The following is an 8639-nucleotide window of genomic DNA, read 5'->3' as shown; positions in this document are numbered from 1 at the left end:
GGCAGCCTTTCTGCTATCAAGAGTGAGTTTTTCATCTCTCCCTTTGCACAGAATCCAAACATACCTCCCCTTTGCTCTTTTTGGCAATCGTTGTCAGTAGTTGTTATGTTTGGGGTCAGCATATCAAACTCTTGAAGGCCACTCAGTTTGTGTTTAGTTCCAAAGGCTCCAATACTGGCTTGTGTATTGAAACTGGAGCAGCAGCAAATGACTGTGATTGTGACTGCACACCAGAAAATGGAAAGGTAAGGGCTTGCTTCTAGGGTGTGGCATGTCCCCAGCTCCCATTAAGAATTGGAAACCTCCACAAGTTTAGGGTCCCTAGGCCCTGATCCTATCAAGGGCTCAGAGCCCTGAATTCCCATTGAAATCAGTGGGAGTTGAGATGCTCAGCACCTCACATCCTTGCAGGGCTGAGCTGTAAAGGAGGGAGAGAGAGAAGAATTTCTGCATCTCAGTGTTGTTGTTGTGTTGCATCTTCAGTGAAATACTGCTATGAATTTATGACTCACTTTTACATGAGGCACTGCCTTTACCACTTGCTTGCTAATTTCAGAGAGGAATGAATGAATGAGTGGGTGAGAGCAGCACAGAATAACAAACAAACATTCTACAAAAGTGGTATAAAAGTTAAACTCTACAATGTGTGATTCTTAAAGTACCTTAAAGTACTACAGAAGTGAAGGGGTTAAAATAATGGGGGTATTTTACAATAGAGTAAATATTAATTAATGCTGAAATGCCTATGGAATTACATTTTACGTCACATGAAAACCAGGGCAATTCATCATGATTACCTATTCTGAAAGTAGGGGAAAAAATGTGTACTAGGAAACTAGTTAAATATGACATTAATCATTATGACTTTAATCCCAGGTCAAAATTGTTTTCTTGCTCCGAATGTAGTGCCAGTTATTGTAATATTTAGGCTTAATAGAATTAATACACTGATTGAGGCAAGTGAAAAGTTTCCTAAAGAAACTCTGCTGTTTAAACTAGAGTGACTTACAAAGCAACAGAGCCGTGGAAATGCATTAGGAGAACATTTTATTATATTTTACCTTCTTTGAGGCATAAATGCACAATGACTGGAGCATCAAAAACATAAAATGAAATAGCTTGATGTTGCACATTGATGGAGAATTTGATAGCACAGCATGCTGAGGTGGTTTTGTCCATCCTGCCAACATGGCTGAAGAGCACGCAATTCTGCTTTTGTGTATAATGAGCGACTGAGGGAAGGCCAGATCTTTGCGAGATTGTGACATTTTGCAGAAAAGTCAAACCACTTTTGCTCAGGATTTGGGGCTGATTGCACACATAGAATGTCTCTAGCTGCTCCAAGTCTGACTGTAAGACTATATAGCACTACGGATAGTACACAGATTTCATAGATCCTGAACTTTGTCTCTGCACAAAGACTTTTGTGTCTAATAAGAAAGAGATAGACATTTCACTTAAAGCTTAATCCTGCAGTCATTGAAAGCCCTGTCATTGACTTCAATGGAGGCAGGATCAAGCCATTAATTATCTCTCTGAGTTCCTCATCTATAAAATGAAATTAATAGAACTTTCCCACCTCATTGAGTTGTTGTGAGGACAAATTCATGAATGTTTGAGAAATGCTCAGGTCCTACAGTGAGTGGGTCCATAGAAAGGACTTTAAAATAAACTGTTTTGTTCTCCTTTCCATTCACAGACCTGAGCGTCACCCTCCTTCTGCTCTCTGGTGACTTCTGGTTATCATGTTACCAGGCAGAGCACCGGAATGGGGAGGCAAAGCAGTTAGAGTGCTGTTCTGCTATGAGGAAACAGAGGGCAATATGCCCTTCAGGCAAAAAGTGCTAATAGATAACACCAGCTCAGCTGGAGACCTGCTGTTGGGACTTCTTCTCTCTCCTTCCTCCCATACCTCTGCTGTCTCCACATCTGTTCCCTGTACATCCAGCTGTGTTATCCCTTCCCCCCTTCCAGGCTGTGGTCTATTTGCACCACTCTGATTCTTCCCCATTGGAAGGTCTGCTCCCAGACCTGTTCCCCTCTATATTTGATCCCTTGTAATGGTAGCTTAGAGCTGAGCCATCCCCTCTCTTGTGGCTGGAGGCCATGCACACAGCTCAGCAGGGGAACTATCTCAGAGATGCAGGTAACTGGGTGTCCAGGAGGAAGTCTGTAGAGATGCCAACCTCCAGATATGGCCTGCCTCCTGGACATACATACAGATGCAACCACTTGAGGGATGAATGGGATATGGCTGTAGGATGTGAGGATATGTTGTGATGGGGTGTCCACCCCACACAAAAACTGGAAGGGTTATGATGGCTAAGTGGACCAATTAACTGCCCAGGCTGCACTGGAGACAGGGAGCAGGGATTCAATTAAAGAGGCTCAGCTGGGCAGGAACAGGCAGGGCCTGTATAAAGCCAGGCATCTGGTAATAGAAGGAGGCTGCAGGGGAGGTAGTCTGCAGTCACTCCCTGGGTGAAGGGAGGTATGTTGGGACTATAGAGGGTAGTTCACAGTTACTTCCTGGGAGAAGGGAGTTGGAAGGCTGGCAAACCAGGAGAGTGGGGAAGCCAGGAAGATAGGAAAAGGATCAGGGAGAAGGCAGCAAAGTAGGACAGTGAAGGTCTTGGCTGCTGGCTGGAGGGCCCCTGAGCTGAAACCTGGAGTAGAGGATGGACCCAAATTCCCCTACCAGCCACTGAGGACATGGTATAGACCAGGCTAAGGACAATGGACTGCCTGGGACGGTTTGTTGCAGAAAGACTTAGTTATCCCCCTGGAAGGGGGAACCATGGAATGACCTGGCGGGAGGGCAGTCACGAAGATGACGCTGCTTTTCCTGGAGTGAGAGGAGTTCACAGGATGAGAGGATGGCAGGAGAGACACCACCAGAGGAGGCTGCAATACCTGGCCAGAGCTAATCCCCAGGATGGCCAGAAGTAGGTCCACTAGTGGTGAGTGGCTCCTGTGACACGTGTCCTGTTTGTTTCAATTTTTAGCAGGAGAAGGCTGGAGAAGATTCTAAGCAGAAATTCTACAGCAAGGCAGGCAGACAGACAGACAGCAGCTTTAGGGATTATACTATTTTCCTTATTCTAATAAAGTTTCTTATTCAGTGTTAGGAAAAAGTGATTTTGATTCATATGACATCTGTCTGTGACTCACATCACATGTCTGTCATGTGACTCATGCTCATGAATTTTTACTCCCAAACAGCCACCCACAAACTTTTTTTAAAAAAAATGTGATTGTATCTCTGCCCACATGTGAATTTTTCAGGGAGTGCCACTCAAAATTGCAGGACCTAAGGCCCCAGCCCCAAAGCTCTCTGTAGACTAAGAACTTTAAACCATGATTTGAGGACTTCAGTAACTCAGCCAGAGGTTATGGGTCTATTACAGGAGTGGGTGGGTGAGGTTTTGTAGAAATTTCATAGAATCATTAGGGTTGGAAGGGACCTCAAGAGATCATCTAGTCCAACCCCCTGCTCAAGCAGGACCAATCCCCAAATGGCCCCCTCAAGGATTGAGCTCACAACCCTTAGCAGACCAGTGCTCAAACCACTGAGCTATCCCTCCCCCCCAAACTGGAAGGGACTCTGAGAGGTCATTGAGTCCAGCCCCCTGCCTTTGCTAGCAGAACCAAGTACTGATTTTGCCTTAGATGGTGCCCTCAGGGATTGACCTCACAACCCTGGGTTTAGCAAGCCAATGCTCAAACCATTGAGCTATCCCTGTGGCCTGCAGTGTGCATGAGGTCAGACTAGATGATTACGACGGTCCCTTCTGACCTTGAAAAGTCTGAGTTTATGAGGTGTGATAATTAGGAAAAATCTCCCTGACAAATGTTTTTCCCAGCTATTCTCTTTACAATTTGGAGGCTCTGGAATCTGATCCAAAGTCTGTTGAAGTAAATGGGAATCTTATCATTGATTTCAATGGACTTTTGTCAAGCCCTAGACCAGCAACGACAAGGGCTAGAAACAAACTTCAAAAACCGCCACCAACAAAAAAGGCTGTGATTATCAGCGACACTGAACGTTTCCAGAAACTAAGAGGTGTCTGGAGGGCATCCATGTCTGCAGGCTTTGTAGTCCCCACAGGCCAACCATGACTGCACAGGTAATTGCTCAAGAAAAAGTGTTAATCCAATAACAAAATAATTGTCACATTATAATGATACTTATATAGCCCCTAATTACCTTAGTATTTGAGCACCTCACTGTCTTTCATGAATTTAACACCCCTGTACAGTCAGGAAATGTTATCATTTTCATTTCACCGCTGGACAACTGAGGCACAGAGACAGTAAATGATTTGCTTACGGTCACACAGGCAGTCTGTGGTAGAGGGAAGAACTGAACCCAAGACTTCCAGGACCCAGACTAGCGCTCTGACCACTGGTTAGGGGCTACTAAGCTCTGTTTTACTACTGGTAAAGAAATATTTTTTAGAAAAAGACCAAATGAGTGTAGACCCCTAGCCTAGTCCTAGTTATATAAATACATGATGGTTGAACAACCAAGTGGATTAAATATAGGGAGCAATAAAACCACATTTTGCTATTCCCCCCCACACACACTTGTGGCTCTCCCTGCCTGTCAGCTGTGGAAAACATTTTCTAAACTATGTGTCCCCGTAATTAGTGCAGTTGAAGAAAGATGGAATTTCTTTTGGAGGCATCTGACATGAAGATTCAAAGAACAATGCCCTCTTTTATTTTCATCAGAAGAAGATTTTAAGTATTGATTTCCCTGGAAAATGAGGACTACCACATTAACCCCAATGCCACTTTACAAACATGAAGGGCCAGATTGTGTTGGGGTCTGCCCCTTTATGCTATTCTGGTCATGTAAAGGGGCAAACAAACCCGTGGAAATGACCTTTGGAGAACACTCACCAGAGACAAGGGTTCCAGAGTGGCTAGAGCAGCTGTATGCCATTCTCCCCTCTCAGCCCCAGGCATCGGAGCTGTGCCAAGGGGAGTGGAGTGTGGCGAGAATCTGCTGCAATCAGCTATGCTCAGCTGACATAATGCTCCCTAGGGACCTTTACAAGCCAGCACAGTGTAAAAGCAGCCTGGGGCCAGAATATGAGAGGCACAAAAGTGGCTTAAACCACCTTTGTTTCCCATTCCCCAGCTCCTGTGCTGAGCACAGGAATGTGGATGAAGGAGGCTACTAGCCAGGAACCAACTGGGAAGAGAGACATTTTAGACAGTGATGTTTTTGATCTGTGCAACAGTGTTATAATCACTCATTCCTGACATTGTGTCAAAAGACTAATGGGCTACATGATATGCTATCAAGAAGAGGGTTTGTTTAACATAGTGAGGAATGCATAACGTCAGACCTGAGTGCTGGAAAGATTGGAACACATTCAAAAGATCTGTGTGATTTTTTTGAAAAACTCTATACAGTATGGTTGCAAAATCCAGAGGTTCTTAGTCCCCCTCTGCCCCCCGCCCCCCGTCTTTGGGCATCGATTGGGTGAAGATCTTGGGATTTGGATCCTAGATTGTCAGTATTTCTCATCTGATATTTTGTATGGAAAACAGCTTATGCTCAAGATATTTCTAGCTGTCAGAGTGAAGAAGGACCAAAACACAAGCCATCATCCTAGGACCAGATGAGGGGCACAGAACATTATACAGTGGGAATAGGGTACTCCTGATCCACTATACAGTGTGTTCCTGAGCCTGCAAACTCCTACTGCCGTGAGTATCTTTTACTTGAATTGAGTCAGTGGGCCAAATTCTGCTTTCAGTTAAGGAAGTGTAAATGTAGAATAATTTCACTGAAGTCAATGGAGTTACAGTGGTATGAATTCAGGTCAAACAAAGGGAAAATTTGGACCATTGACATCAGGAGAATTATTTGCATGTCTAAAGACCTAGACATAAAACTGCTCCTGAGATTATCAGATGGGTGCAGTATAAGAATCTGAATGGAATGGAGCAGAATAAACCTAAGCGATTTGAGAGGCCAGAACTCTATCATAAGTATTTAAATTAAATCTTTTAACATACTCACAAAGGGAAAGTGATGTGAAAGCCCACCTAATGCCCTTTTCTCAGTAGACTGGGTTGGAATAACCTAGTTATTGGCCAGAAGGGTACCTAGTATCAGAGGGGTAGCCGTGTTAGTCTGGTTCTGTAGAAGCAGCAAAGAATCCTGTGGCACCTTATAGACTAACAGATGTTTTGCAGCATGAGCTTTCGTGGGTGAATACGATGCCACTGCTTGCATCCGAAGAAGTGGGTATTCACCCACGAAAGCTCATGAAGGGTACCTAGAAGTCACCTACTACAGGACAGGCCCAACAAAGTGTATAATGCAAAGAAGTACCAAAAATACTATAAACAATGTTCAAAAACACAGGCAGCTAACTTGCATAAGCGAACTATGGCCCAGAGCCTCTGTAAGGTCTGAGGCCTTTTCCTGTAGCTATATTAGGAGAGCAGCAGCCCTGAGTGAAGAAGCAGAAAGTCATATCCTCACATTCCTTCTAAATTATATCAAAACAATGTAATATTGGACTGTTAGGAAGACACCCCTCCTGATAGTACCCACCATCACCAGATAAGCAAGGAATCAAGCTGTTTAAAGAAAACGTTGTTTGATGGCATTCTGTCTGGCAAGGAATCACTTATCAACAGCTGTGGGTGTGAAATCTCTGCTTCTTTATTGTTTTGTTTTTATGGTTCCCCACTTCTCCATTGTTTATCCGCGTGGTTTCTGTCTGTTGCATAATTAATTTTACAAGATTTAAATCAACTAAGATGCCGGAATATGATTGGATAAAATTTTATTTCTCAATATGTTAGGATTGGTCAAATAATTATTTTGTAATATTTTAGAAAAATGATTGGTTAAGGTATAGTTAAGCAGGACTCAAGTTTCACTATATAAACTGTGGTCCAAGAAGGAGACCAGCTGGGAAGGAAAAAGAAAGGAAAAGGGAAAAGAAGACTAAGAAGAAGGAAAGACTTGAAGAAAGAATGCTTAGCATGTTTATTTTGCTTGGTAATTGTTAATAAATAAAGGATAAGGATGTTACTGTGTACGGCTCTCTCACTGGTAAAAAGATCCTGCAAACCCATGGAAGAGTACAACCTGAGCCCTAGGAACTGGGTAAGGCTGGGTACTTAAATGACCCAGATTAAGCTCTGAGCCCTAGGAACTGGGTAAGGGTAGGTGCCTTTTGCCTGGAGCCTTAGGAACTGGGAAAGTGTTGGGGTGGCTAAATCAACCAGATTACGTCTTGAGCCCTAGGAACTAGGTAAAGGTGGGTGCCGTGGAGTGTGCAGGTAACACCTTACCTGGTGTAAATTGACTTCCACTGAACTCTGCGGATCTGGTCTAATGTGAGGACATAGACACATAAGCAACTTACATGTCAGTTACTAAAAACGTAGCTCTGAGTATCCATTCATTCATGGACAGATACTTGGGTCCTAAATGATCCCTGGCTTAACACCACTGCTTCAGTTGGACAATTCTATCCTAAACTCTTGAATTCTTGTCTTGACACTGAACATAGGACCACTTGATCACACAGCTAAAACAAACTTTTGAGGACAAGTGCAATCCAGGGTTAAGATTTCTCAATGGCAGTTACGTAGACAGTCTCTTTATTGAGTATGCTAATCTAAGACTTCACAACACACAATGTTACCTTTTACTAGCATATAGACATCAAAGGAAAAGGGGGAAACAATATGTGTCTGTTTCAAATTGGACCATTTGTATTATGGTTTCTGCGCTGTTAATGACAAGTTTATAAGAGCTCTTTAACTTCAAATGCACAGTTTGCACATGACAAAAACAGATCCTTAACCTAAGCCCGCAGGAAGCTGCTCTGAATGAATTATATGCACTCCCTTAAAAAAGAAAAAAAAACTCAAACAAAAAACCCCCAAACAACCCAGTGAAAGGTTTCAGTGGTAGCTGTGTTAGTCTGTATCAGCAAAAAAAAACGAGGAGCCCTTGTGGCACCTTAGAGACTAACAAATGTATCTGGGCATAAGCTTTCGTGGGCTAGAACGTAAGGTGCCACAAGGAACCCAGTGAAAGAATCCTTCAAAGTAAAGTACAAGGAAAATCACTATGAAGGCTCTAAAGGAAGACCTTTCAGACCTTTTTCAACCATAATTTAGGGCTGGTCTACACTAGAAGAGTGTTCTGCTTTCACTAGACCAGTATTGTTAACCCCTCTCTTGTGAAAACAATGAGATGTCCTTGTGGCACCTCAGAGACTAACAAATGTATTTGGGCATAAGCTTTCGTGGGTTAAAACTCACTTCATCAGATACATGGAGTGGAAAGTACAGTAGGTAGGTATAAATATGCAGCACATGAAAAGATGGGAGTTGCCTTACCAAGTTGAGGGTCAGTGCTAACGAGACCAATTCAGTCAGGGTGGATGTGGCCCATTCCCAGCAGTTGACAAGAAGGGGTGAGTATCAACAGAGGGAAAATTACTTTTTGTAGTGACTCAGCCACTCCCAGTCTTTATTCAGGCCTAATTTGATGGTGTCAAGTTTGCAAATTAATTCCAGTTCTGCAGTTTCTCATTGGAGTCTGTTTTTGAAGTTTTTTTGGTTGAAGAATTGCCACTTTTAAGTCTGTTATT

General features: G+C 43.2%; 1 protein-coding gene across 1 annotated transcript in view; it reads left to right on the top strand.

Annotated features, from left to right (window-relative positions):
• Positions 1-228: 228 nt before the first annotated feature.
• LOC120396003 (sodium/myo-inositol cotransporter) overlaps positions 229-8639 on the top strand; it is a 116901-nt gene continuing 108490 nt past the window's right edge. The window contains exon 1 of the mRNA XM_039520869.1: positions 229-245. The gene's annotated coding sequence lies outside the window, so the exon portion shown is untranslated. The remainder of the gene's footprint in view (positions 246-8639) is intronic.

This window comes from Mauremys reevesii, linkage group 1 (genome assembly GCF_016161935.1).
Source record: "Mauremys reevesii isolate NIE-2019 linkage group 1, ASM1616193v1, whole genome shotgun sequence".
Taxonomy (NCBI): Eukaryota; Metazoa; Chordata; order Testudines; family Geoemydidae; genus Mauremys; species Mauremys reevesii.
This window is presented reverse-complemented; position numbering and strand designations above follow the sequence as displayed.